The sequence below is a fragment of the Narcine bancroftii genome, chromosome 6 (genome assembly GCF_036971445.1).
Source record: "Narcine bancroftii isolate sNarBan1 chromosome 6, sNarBan1.hap1, whole genome shotgun sequence".
NCBI lineage: Eukaryota > Metazoa > Chordata > Chondrichthyes > Torpediniformes > Narcinidae > Narcine > Narcine bancroftii.
This window is the reverse complement of record NC_091474.1, coordinates 14,507,094-14,520,751: the sequence shown is the minus strand read 5'-3', so window position 1 is coordinate 14,520,751 and position 13,658 is coordinate 14,507,094. Positions and strand designations below refer to the sequence as shown.

At 40.3% G+C, this 13,658-nt stretch overlaps 1 protein-coding gene across 29 annotated transcripts in view; it reads right to left on the bottom strand.

Annotated features, from left to right (window-relative positions):
- The window catches only part of LOC138735739 (disks large-associated protein 4-like), a 482,104-nt gene that overhangs the window by 428,777 nt on the left and 39,669 nt on the right, over positions 1 to 13,658 (bottom strand). For 24 of the 29 annotated variants that reach the window (XM_069884077.1, XM_069884054.1, XM_069884061.1 and 21 more), the window contains one exon: positions 10,815 to 10,883. The gene's annotated coding sequence lies outside the window, so the exon portion shown is untranslated. Of the gene's footprint in view, positions 1 to 9,390; positions 9,526 to 10,814; positions 10,884 to 12,086; positions 12,122 to 13,658 lie in introns of all 29 variants that reach the window. The other 5 variants (XM_069884055.1, XM_069884063.1, XM_069884064.1 and 2 more) reach the window with 2 other exon arrangements.

Genomic DNA, 13,658 nt, shown 5'->3' with positions numbered 1-13,658 from the left:
GTGGAATGCATCAGGGAAATATTATATTATGGAACCTGCAAAGAATAGGCCATGTACCATGAGGATCAATCAGCCAACGTGATCAGAGATCGACCAGGAGGCTGAGACCACAGCACGATTTGAGACGTCGGCTGAGGGAGAACACCCCATGTCCACAACTTCCACAAAGTCAGGCAGGGTTGTCGAAGAGGGAATGCGAAAATAATCCAAGTGACAGGCCAGAAGAGAAACAACTGCGCTGGGTAGGTCACGTCTCCAGAATGGAGGACCATCGCCTTCCCAAGATCATGTTATATGGCGAGCTCTCCACTGGTCACCGAGACAGAGGTGCACCAAAGAAGAGGTACAAGGACTGCCGAAAGAAATCTCTTGGTGCCTGCCACATTGACCATCGCCAGTGGGCTGATATCGCCTCAAACCGTGCATCTTAGCGCCTCACAGTTCGGCGGGCAGCAACCTCCTTTGAAGAAGACCGCAAAGCCCACCTCATTGTCAAAAGACAAAGGAGGAAAAACCCAACACTCAACCCCAACCAATCAATTTTCCCTTGCAACCGCTGCAACCGTATCTGCCTGTCCCGCATCGGACTTGTCAGCCACAAACGAGCCTGGAGCTGACGTGGACATTACCCTAGATATATACAGCTGGTCCACCACACTCAGCATGAATTTATTCCAATTAGAAGGAGGCACAATCTGTCGTTAACAAATGAGGTCAAGGAAAATATGAAATTGAAAAGTGGGGCAGGCAAAGTAGAAAGAGCCATAGACTGGGAAATATTTTCTGATCTTGCATCAAAAGATGAAGAAACTTACAAGGGAGAACATTAATTTTGAGGGAAAACTTGAATTTAATATAAAAACAAACAATAAGAATTTCTATGGATATATAAATAGGAAGAAAGAGGGACAGGTTGCTGTAGACTTCTGGAGAACAAAGCTGGTGAAATAATATAATGAAACAAATGAAAAGCAGATGTGTTAAAATCCATTTTTTTTGCATCAGTGTGGAGGATACTGTAAATATCTCTTAGAGAACAGATGGGTCATTTTAAATAACCTGGAGGAGCTTGTAAAAATCCCAGTCACAAGGAATAAAGTAACATGGAAACTCATGAGTGAAGACATACAAACCACCAGGACTCGATGACCTGACAAAAGGTGGCTGTAATGATAATGGACCCATGGGTCAACATTTTTCAAAATTTGCTAAATTCCAGAAAAGCACTATAAGATTGGAAAACACGAGTAGGGAGTCATTGAAAAAGGGGGCATTATTACAAAATAATAGCCCAATCATTTTGTGGGGCTACCACTCTTGCATATAGATGTATACATGTGCTGCATGGGCTGGCCCGCCCCCTGAACCTGTGACTCCTCCATCTCAGATATCCCCATAAAGTCCATCATGCCCAAACCCCTCCCTCAGTAGCCGCCTTGGAACTGGGTCAGCAACATTGCAAGCTGTGCTGACACTTTAAGGTGATTAAAGCCTATTAATCATGACTCTCTGTCGGATTGTGGTTGATTGGTAGTACATATTTAGTCTGTTGGAAACTCTTCTCTCAGAAGATGGTGTCATTGGAATTTTCTGCCCTCGTGTATGATGGAGTCAGATCAATAGATATCTAATGTGGAAAATAAATATTTGAAATATTGTGGAAGTGAGGATTACAGAGAGAAATTGAGGGTTACACTGGACAATGAATATTTTGCTTCCTGAACACTAAGGTGAATTTTATGGATTTTAGGTTGATGATCATGAAAATTAACTTAAAATTCTCCAATCACATGCTTCTTTTTTTTAGATAAAATCTATTTTTGTCGTTACCAGTCATATTTTAGGTCTACTTGTATATTGTCCACAAAGCAAGCTGTTTTGGTCAGTCCAAGCATGCCTGGGCATGGACTCAATGCAGCTGCTATGCCTGGGCATGCTTAGTCAGGATAAATGCAGATAGGCTATAAAAAATAGCTGACATATACAAATACGGTGCATTACACATTGATTATAGATTGAACACATATTGTTGCACATGTATTTCAGGCAATAGCAAAGTGAGTCTACTTAACAATTTGTTGTCTTCATGAAGATTCAATGGAGCAGAAATGTCTCATCAATGTTGCAATAGCTGTGATACGTTCTGTTACATTTGTGGGGAGTATATGCTTTAGGCTCAAAGATGCAGCATAACTTATTAAGAAAGCTTAAAAGGTCTCCTTCAGTTATAAAATTGGTGACCAAGACAAACCCTGGGCTCTGCAAATTTGTTGTGCAGTCAACCTGAGACCTTGTGTCAGTATCATTATGCAGTTAAACATGCTAAATTCAATGAAAGTTAATGTAATGTTTCTCCAACTTCCTAAGAGATGCAGCAAATGTGAAATTATCTTCATGTTCAGCTTGAAGTTGTCTATTGCAAGCCCCAATTTACTTTTCAGGAAGCCAACCTTTTGAAATAATTTACTTTCCAGTGTTATGGGTTGAAGCCAGCATGGATGAGCGATGAAGGGCCAGGCAGCTGACTCTTCTCCAATTTCCCTGAGTTCAATGGTAGACTGCTCAAGGGGTAAGCTTGAGAGGGTGGGAGTAGCAGAGAAGAGCTGATAGGGAAGGTAACATAGCAGGAGAAAGACTGCAAGACTAATGGTAAAATAAAATGTGAGTTTTATGAACAAGGAAGGAAAGAAAGGATAAGAAACAGCATTGCCCCCAGTAATATTCAACAACAAGATGTCTGGCCACTTTTGGGGAGAAATGTTAACCAAAAATTTAAACAACAAAAAGTGATTGTTCTTCCTTAACAGTAACATAGAACTTAAATGTCAACTTGAATAATTGGGCAAGATCATGACACAATTTCCCATCTGACTCAGGAATTGTATCACCAGGTTAAGGAACAGCTGCTACCCCTCCACCACCAGACTTTTCAACAACAAACTCAGAGACTCATTAAGGACTCTTACTTTTGTACTTTATTGATTTCCCCCCCCCCCCCCCCCCCTCTGGATCGCACAGTTTGTTCACATTTCTTTATTTGTTTACATGCACCTTCTTGAATAGTCAATAAGTGGCAATGCTGCCCTGCCCACAGGAAAAAAGAATTTAAAGGTTGTATGTGATGTCATGTATGTACTCTGGCAATAAGTCTGATGAACAAGAGCTACAGGAAAGGCAGGAAGATTCAATGAACATCAATCTGGAAGATGCGCTGAAATCGAGGAAATGGCTTTCCCAGTAATCGCTGTGTTTTAATCAAGTCGTCAAGATTTCTGAATGGTCTTCCCAGTAATAGGATCTGCATCTAAATATATGACAGAATGGTCGTGAAGAATTGGGTTGGGATTCTAAAGTGTGAAGGGATGTTCAGAGAGAAAAAAAATAATCAATGCTGCCAAATTACTGCATGATATGAAGATCAATCTCTCAAAGCTATGTCACAACAAATAAAATAGGAATTGGCTCTTCTGAACAGAGTGATTTCAGTTTCCTGCTTTTGCCTTTTGAAGCAGAGAGAAAACAAATTTAAGAAACCCTTTTCCACTGCCATTACTTTCCTGACCCTCAGAACTAAAGACCAACCTTTGTTCACAAAAAAATCTTGCTGTTAATGGATTTGCTGCCAATTTAGGAATATCCAGCACGGTACAGTGAGCAAGAGATAAATGCAGATTGTCTCATGCACATCATACTCTTTGCAAATTGGCAGTTCATCCTCAAGCACCGATTATTTTTAAGAACTTTAGAAATTAAATTTTGAATTAATTTACCATGAAAGATAGGGCTCATACTTAATAGTCAGGTAACATTTCAGCGACATGTTAAGTGTCGAAACAATTCTTATTAATCCCTTCAATCCTGAAGAGGAAAAATGTGAATTGATTCTCATTTGTCAGATACTAATTTTTTCTTTGGGGCATTTTTTTTTAAGCTTTTTACTCTTGCTTTCCACCTTCTTCTCTGACCATTGTCCTTTCCCTTTCAATATTTGTAACGTGCTTGAATTTAATTTATCCCCTTTCTCCTTCATTCTTCTGGATCTTTCTCAAATAGTCACATTTTTGGCCCCATTGAAATGCAAGGATAAAAAATGATTGACAAACTGTACTTAATGGAAAATTAATCTTTTAAAAAATGCTATTTACAGCAATATCGGCCACAGCTGGAGCACTGCGTGCAGTTCCGGTCTCCTTACTTGAGGAAGGATGTACTGGCTTTGGAGGTGATGCAGAGGAGGTTCAACAGGTAGATTCAAGAAGGGGTTAGACTACGAGAGAGATTGCATCTTCTTGGACTGTATTTGCTGGAATTTTGAGGAATGAGAGGGCATTTTTTAAATGTTTATGTTTTTAATTTAGACAAACAGCACAGTAACAGTACCCTTTGGCCCATAAGTCCATGCCGCCCAAATACAGCCAATTGACCAACAACCCATCCCGCGGTACATTTTTGAATGGTAGGAGAAAAAGGGGAGCACCCAGAGGAAACCCATGCAGACACAGGGAGAATGTGCAGTCTCCTTACAGATAGTGTGGGATTCAAACCCCAGTACCGATCGCTGATGCTGCAACAGCATCGCACTAACCACTACCCTAACCGTGCCACCCATAGAAACATATAGATGAGTAGAGGTAAATAGGTTGTTTCCATCAGGGGAATGGAGGAAGACCCTCATGATTCAGGGTAGTAGATTTCATTCAAAGATGAGGAGGATCTTTGGTGAATCTGAGGAATTTGATGGCCATTGAAGCATCAGAAGCAACTTCAGTAAATATATTTAAGGCAAGATTGGATAGATTTCTATATAGTAAGGGTATTGAGGAAAATGGGGAAAAGCGAGTAGGGGGAGGTGGCCCTATCAGCAGATCAGCCATGATCTCATTGAATGGTGCAGCAGGCTTGATGGGCCGGATGCCTTACTCCTGCTTATATTTCTGGAACGCACAACAAGAAATTTCATCACACATTTAGGATAATAAATTCTGATTTTGATCATAAAAATAATGATTGATAATCTATATTTAACAAGCCAAATTTTAAAACAAAAAAATTGTGTTGCTATGTTGCCTTTATTCTCCTTCGCTCCCAGCAATTTACAGGATAAAATGTTCATGAGCTTGTGATATTAAAAATGAGGGCCCAAGTTTTGCCCATAATAGAGGGATGCATTAGATGTTATTTATCCGCTGCATTATTTTTCAACTATTCCTTCATCAAGTGGCTTTTTATTTTGAATCAGTTAATTAGGGATAATCTGAAATCAACGAATAACATTGCACTTAATTTGCTTGATTAAAGTTGACATCAGTTCAAACAATTAAGTTTAAATGTAAAACGTAATCTGATCAAAACTGAAGGCTGGTTTGGTGAAAAGAGCAGGTCCTTCTCAGATTTCAGTGGCCCTACATCAAAATTCGAGATATACAGAATAGTTATCCGCAATATGGAATATACATTTAACCTTGCATAAAACAACATTTTAGAAATAACAACCAGATATTCATAAGTTACATTTAAATTTAAAATTTTTGAGACATAGAGCCGGGTCACAGGCCCTTTCGGCCCATGAGCCCGTGCTGCTCAATTACACCCAACTGAACTACAACCCCCAGTACATTTTGAATGGCAGGAGGAAACCTGAGCACCCAAGGAAAACTCCTGCAGACACGGGAGGAACACACAAACTCCTTGCAGACAGCACCGGATTCGAACCATGGCCCCAATCGCTGGCGCTGTAACAGTGTTGCATGTTAAGTTTATTTGTCACATAATCCCCAGTACAGTGAAAGGGGATCTTCCGCAAGCAGTCCAACAGGTTAGTGTTCACATTCATTAAGTCATGCCAAGAGCACATTTTATTGAGTATTGACTTACAATTAAAAGAAAAGTCAATTTGTAGCAAACTGGGGCCGCGTGACAGCACTGTTGTGAAGTTCATTCACAAGCCTGAAGAAACCATCTTTAAGCTGATTGGTGCAACCGTTTGCACTCATGAGCCTTCAGCCCAATGAACAGATTGCGTCTGGGATGTGATGTGTCCTTTAGTATGTTCGGTGCAGGACAATTTTACACCCTAGGCAAGGCCATCTAATTGCAACCCCTCAAAAAAAATTGCCAATTCCGATTTTCAAAAACAGATGTTTTATAGAAGAAATAAAAAGCACAAAACTTGAAACTGCTAAATTTATTTTAAATTGCAAGTAATATTTCAATCTTTGATTATCTTTTTCAAATACAAAAGAAAATAATTTGGCATACAAATCATTTTGAGCTAAAGGGCACTCGGTAGAATGCATAAGGGCAACACAATATTAAAACCTTTTACTTCACACACCTTTAAGTCTATGTACCTTCCAGTTTCCATTTTTTCCCCCACAAGATTGATACAGTATAAAAATGCCCCGTTAGCCCATCAAGTTTGCTCTGACTTTCCTGTAACCATTTTTACAAATTTATGCTATTCCTTTTTAAATTTTTTTTTTCCCATATTTCTATCATTATTCCCCCCCCCACCCCTATCCCCCAGATTCTACAACCCACTTACACACTACAGCAATAGCCAGTAATCTACCTGCCCACATCAAGAGGAAACTGTAGCCTCTAGAGGAAGGCCACATGGTCACAGAGAGAATGTGCAAGCGGCCAGAAGCCAGATCGCTGGAGTTGTGAGGTAGTAGCTCGATTCGTTGCACCTCCGTGAGACAGCATCAACTATAGCAATAATAAAGTTGATTCCATGTCTCTTTAAGAACTGCCCGGAAGGATAGTATCATCATACTATGCAACAACTGTGAGAACTTGCAATACATTGATAGAGAACCCTGAGCGAAATGTAACCATAAAATATATAATAACCATATAATAGTTTACAGCACAGAAACAGGCCAGTTTGGCCCTACTAGTCTGTGCCGAACATCATCTCCCACCTAGTCCCACTGACCCGCATTTGGCCCATAACGCACCACACCCCTTTACCTATATACCTATCCAACTATCCTTGAATATTAACATCGATCTTGCTTCTCCCACCACTGCCAGAAGCTCATTCCATACCCCACCACCCTCTGCATGAAGACATTGTGATAGTACAGATCTATCACCAATGTATATAGTGTATATAGTTACAGTATCTTGACTGTGCTTACAGCGATTGGCTGAGAGCTAAGCCACGCCTACTGTCTGGGCCTTAAAGGGTTGTGTCTCTAGCCAGGTTGGATCATTCCAGACTGGTCGGCCACCTGTGAAGAGCTCCTGTCTTTTGCAAATAAAAGCCTTGGTTTGGATCAACAAGTCTTTGGTTCTTTCGACGAGCTCTACAGACATTTCCCCTTATGTTTCCCTTAAACTTCTCCCCTTTTACTCTCAATCCATCCCCTCTTGTTTGAATCTTCCCCACTCTAAGTGGAAAAGGCCACACTGACTCTATCCATCCCCCTTATAATTTTGAATACCTCTATCAAATTACCCCTCAACCTTCTATGCTCCAGAGAATAAAGTCCCAGTCTGCTCAACCATTCCCTGTAACTCAAGCCCTGAAACCCTGGCAGCATTCTTGTAAACCTCCTCTGCACACTCTCTATACTGTTTATATCCTTCCTCTAATTCAGTGACCAAAACTGCACACAATATTCCAAATTTGGCCTTATACAATTTCAACATAACATCCCAACTCTTGAATTCAATACTCTGATTTATGAAAGCCAACATACTAAATGCCTTCACCACCCTATCCACATGTGATTCAACTTTCAGAGAATTATGTACCATGACTCCTAAATCCTTTTGTTCCACTGCACTCCTCAATTGTCTACCATTTGACATGTCTGTCCTATTTTGATTAGTCCTACCAAAATATAACACCTCATATTTTTCAGTAGAGGTACATAATCTTTTATCCTTGGGGGAACAGTGTGTCTTGAGTTTTGGATTTTTCCTGATTTTGGAAAGCCAGATTTAAACCCACCTGAATTGTGCTGCCATATCCACCCTCACCCCTTTCCAGTCGTGCTGCCGTCTCCCATCTTCCCCTCTCCTCCCCAACTCGCGCTGCTGTCTCTCTCCCCACCTGTCGAATTTTGGAGCTTTCCGGATTTTAGATATCTGAATAAAGGATTGTGTACCTGTATTAAACTCCATCAGCCATCTTTCAGCCCACTCTTCTAACTGTCCTATATCGCCCTGTAAGCTTTGATAATCTTCCTCACTGTCCACAACACTGCCAACCATTGTATCATCTGCAAATTTACTAATCCATTTTGCCAGCCTATCATCTAAAGTGGACCCAGTACTGATCCCTGAGGCAGTCCACTTAACACCAGCCTCCAATTCGACAAAACTACTCTCTGGCATCTCCCATCCAACCATTGTTGACTTCATCTCACTACTTCATCATTAATACCGAATGCTTTCACCTTCCTTACTAACCTTTTATGGGGAACCTTATCAAAAGCCTTACTAAAGTCCAAATAGACAACATCCACCACCTTCCCCTCAACTTTTTTAGCAACCTCCTCGAAAAACAATGTAACTATATAATTTTAGCATGGCTTAATACACAGAGATTCAAGAATGCTTCTCTGTTAGTCTGACTTTTCAAGTTCTCATGTTTCATGAAACTTTGACAACTAGGATATAACTACAAAAATAGCATGGAGTAATTGATGAGTTGATTTATTTCAAGAATTTATATATTTTTATTTCTCATCTATGAATATTGATACTTATTCTGCTATTAGAAACAAGCTAGAACCTGTCCTGAGTTACCCTGGAACATCTTGGTCTCAAATCTGCTTGGTTGCTCTTCTCATGAGTTATAATCCTCTAAAAAGGGGTTAGTCATGGACTGATCAACTTTTCTTGATGAAGTGTTTATAAATTGCTCGAACCAAAATTAGAATTATTGGAACAATAAATATAAAATCTCATTTATTCTAATAGCCAAATACACATTTAGGCTTACATAAGACTCCTTAGCAGTCAGCCTGCTACAGGAGCATACATCAGGAGCACCCTGACACTGACTCCGAACCCTCCCCTCAGCCTACTACTGCACACCAGACTCCGGTGTGTGTGTGCGGTAGGTCAAAGGGTCAGGGGAAAGTTCAGAGTCAGGATTTGGGCATCCAGAGCTCCGGTGTAGCCCAAGGATAGGGTTCAGAGTTGGGCATTGGGAGCTACATCGTCCTACACCAGAGCTCCCAATGCCTGACTCCAAACCCTCCTCTTGGCCTACACCAAAGCTCCCGATGCCTGAACCCTCCCCTCGGTAGTCAGCCTACAGGTGCACAATGGAGCTCGTGATGCCCCACTCCAAACCCTCCCCTCAGCAATCAGCCTACAGGCACATCCCAAAGCTCCCCACACCAACTCCAAAACCTCTCCTCTGCCTACCTGAACTGTGGGGCACAATTTTCTCTCTTCAACAGCACCCCTTTGAGGTCTGCACTCTAGGCATGCCCAGTTTTCCTAACGGTGGCACTGGACCTGGTTGGCTGCCTTTCTGAGGCAACAAGAGGTGTTTTGTGACTGTTTAAAAAAAACAGGTTTTATCCGCCCAAAACGTTGACAGCAAGAACTAAGATATGCAACTGAGTAAACGTAATTTATATCTAAACAAAATGGCTTGTATATTAGTGTAGATAAACAAAGATGAAATGTAAAACTATGAAATGCAAGTTCCAAAACTGACTACTATATAATTATTATTACATATTTAACTGGGCAAATTTCTATACATTAAATATTGTACTCTTCTCATCAATAAATTCTTTAGTTAAATGAATTACACCAGTAAACCATAAATAACATGGAATACTATAATTGATACAAAGACTCAATTGATCATCTAAAATACCAGAAAAATTTAGATTGTCTGATCTCCAATTAAAATAAGTTCTATTTGCCATATTCTTGCCCATAGCCAGAATGTTTTTGTTTGTATCATATGTGTTTAACTGAGGCCTCAAATTTCATTGGGTAACTAAATAATAGCTCAGTTTGTTTTAAACGCCACGAATCCTCTGCTGGATCAGATACGATTGCCCACTCTTGCTTGTTTAGCCAGAAATCTTTTTCCCCCCCTTTTAACATGAAAAAATAAATGAAAGAAATAGAAGGTTGCTAAATGGTAGTATTTGATCATGCAGATTGCATACATTATCAGAGAGCTTTGCTTTGTTGAATATATTCGACCTGCTCATATCCCAAGATTTGGTTGAATGAAATTCAGTCAATTAAACTGTAAATTTTGTAAGTCGCTTCAAAGGAAGGTAAGGCTACTTGTGCATCACTCATTGTCCAATCTTGCATATCCATCATTTCAATTTTTTTTGTTTCAAGTTCTGGACATTTATAGATAGCTGCACTCTCACCCCTGGCAAGGTTGTAGGTTCTGCCCCAGCTTGTTTATTTTCGGCTGATGGGCAAGTGTATTATTGAACAAGGCAGCTTTTGCTGGAGGAGCTGTTCACCCATTGGGAAGTTTTGCCAAGATCTGGCCTGTTTATTCAAGATGATATTGAACAGAATCACAGGAACTTCTAAGCAGAGCAATGGCTTCTACTATCGTCTATCAACCATGATCCTTGATGCTTGTGGACTATTAAGACGCAATATTTTGTTATTCATGCAAGAGAAACTGCATTTCCAAGTAACTTGTTTTATTTACAATCACTAGAAGCATTTCTGACGAGAATTCAAATCTTTTGTTTTTGTTTGAACATGTGGTGAACAGTCACAGAACAGCAGTCCTTTTGTCAATTAATTGTACAAGAGAACATCTAAGCCATTGATAATTTTAAGAAAAGTTCACTCACCACCCCAAATTCCAGTCGGAACTGTTCAGGTTGGAAAATGTGTTGAATTCTCATGCACAATTCAATTCCCTGCAGGAGTGAAATAAAACCATCAATTATGGTGCACACTATTTAGGGAAAGGGTCAATGTTATCTTTCATCTTAAATCCAAAAGATATCCTCAACTGGACACAACAGCAATTGATCATATGCAAAAGGCTGGACATATTCAACAGGCTAGACATCAGATGGAGAGAAAAATAGGGTGAACGTTTTAGAACTGAGAAAACATGCAAGGTTTTTGTTACAGGAGGTGGGGGAGGGAGGTGGTTTTGAATGTAATTGGGCGGAGATCAGTATTGCCCAAGTGACAATCTCAATGTTAGTGCTGTCGAAGAGAGGAGGATGAATGATTATGAATCACAGCCCATCTCTCTGAAGGAAGTGCAGACAGAATGCACACTGTTGGCAGAGAATAAAGCCAAAACCTGGTTCTGATCATCAGAAATAAAAGAGAATGTATTGAACACTCAGATTGGGATTGATGGTGGGAGAGTTAACGATACAGGTTAATGGTCTGACATCAGAACTATCCTGACACAAATTGGAAAGATCGCTGATCTGAAACTGTTAAATTCACTATTGAGTCCTGAGGACCACTTTTATTTGAGAGGTTTCACCGATTTTTTTTTTTGCTTTTCTATTATCTTCGTGTTTATTTATTTGCAGTTTAATATAAATTGTACTTCTGATGTTGAGGGTGGAGTACGCTAAACTGTGGCAATAGGTTCCGAAATAAAGTTAGCAATTATGCCTTGTGCAGAAAATGGGCTAGTGATTCGAGGCAAGGAACCCACGCAGGCCGCGGGCTGCTGGCAACTGATGTCAAAGGACTCACGCCAGGCTGCGGGCTGCTGGAAACTAGCTCGAGACTTACTGATGGGGTACTAGGTATCGGAACTGAGATGCCACAGGGCCGAATACGCTGGAGGCTCCCTGATTATGTTGGAAATTTGTACTTGAAGCTCGGGTAAATGGTTTGGACTGGTTTATTTGTGGTGGCGGAGGCATCAGGAGTAGTGGAGGCAAATCCACAAACACTCGGTGATTATGGGGGAAGTCTTTTTTACTTCTCTTTTTCTGACTGTAAGAGGTGCCGGGCAATTTCTGCTGATGGCGAATCTGTCTGCCTTATGATAAACTAAAGCAAATTTCACGTAATATTATACACATTTTATATCACGACGATAAAGGAATTTTAAATCTTGAAACTTGGATAGCATTGACCCTGACCTGCAATGCTGCTCGTTCACCTGGACTTGCCATACCTGAATACAAAGAGATGAATGAGCTGAGGTACCCAAAAAGGCAGTATAAACACTGGGGCTGAGATACCTCAGGAGGAGGACCAACAAGACCCTGACACCAGCCTGCCAAAAGCCTATGAATCCTTTTGTCTCAAGCAATCAGGGAATTGAAGAAAAATACAAACTGAAGTAAGAGAACCCCAAAAAGTTAGAGACAGTATTGAAATGATTGTTATCTCTACCCCAGCCAGTCCAGGTATCTGGTATTGGGTGAAATGTCCATTTGACCTTTCTTCTCAGCAGTTTGAGCTTTCCCTACCGGACTAAATGGTGATGAAATATGGCAGCATCTGAGCCATATTTCACTTTACAAATTGAACCATTGGTGGTCAGTGAGCTTTACGTAGCCAAATACCAGAGGAACGGTGTCCATTCATGAAGCTGGTACAACTGTTCGGTGAACTGGCAGAAACAGCAGTGAGACCATCTACAGGGAACCCTGCTGTTGGAGAGCACCAGCAATCATCAAGGATCCACACCACCCAGCACACACTCTGTTCTATTCCCATACTGTCAGTAAAAAGGTATAGGAGCCACAAGACTCGCACTACCAGGTTCAGGAACAGCTGCTCCCCCTCCACCATCAGACTCCTCAACAACAAAATTAATCAGAGACTCATTTAAGGACTCTTACTTTTGAACTTTATTGTTTTTTTTCTCTCTCTGTATTGCACATTTTGTTTATATTTCTTTATTTGTTTACATGTGTACATTGAGTATAGTTTTCTTTGCATTTCTTTGGTAATTCTGCCTTGTCAGCATGAAAAAGAATCTCAGGGTTGTATGTGATGTCATGTATAAACTCTGACAATAAATCTGAAATCACTTCCATTAACGACATCACATCTTCCTCATTACTGAACTTAAACATCCTTGCAAGAAATGCTGATGTGAACTTTCTTCTGAAGTACATGCTGTATTCAGCCATCATCTTCTGCCCACAAGCTTTTGAAATTTGTGCACAAGAACATGTCCTTCATTCATTTACATTTTTTATCTGTATAACTAAGCCTGCCTTTTAACTCCGCTTACCAAAGGGCAACACTTCACACTTTCCCACATTAAATTTCATTTGTTAAGTTTTCTCCCACTCAATCAATATTCAGCTGCAAAATTATACTGTATGTCCTTGTCATGCAACATTTCCTCCCATCCATTTTAGTGTCATTATCAAACTTGATAACTTTAAAAATAAAATTTAAAGTTCAAATTTATTGCCAGAGTACATCATACACAACCCTAAGATTCTTCTCCCCTCCCCATCCTGGTCTGCCTCCTATTCCAGGTCATTATTATCAATGCCAAATAATTGAAGACCAAGAACTATTTCACGAGGTTATTCCATGAACTACATCCTTCCACCCAGAAATTGACGCATTTATTCAGACCCTCAGATTGCTTGGATAGCTACTGTTCAATACATGCTAACATACTTCCCCAATACTATCAACTCTTATGCACTCTCATGTGGCTTGAAATGCTTTCTGAAAATCCAAAT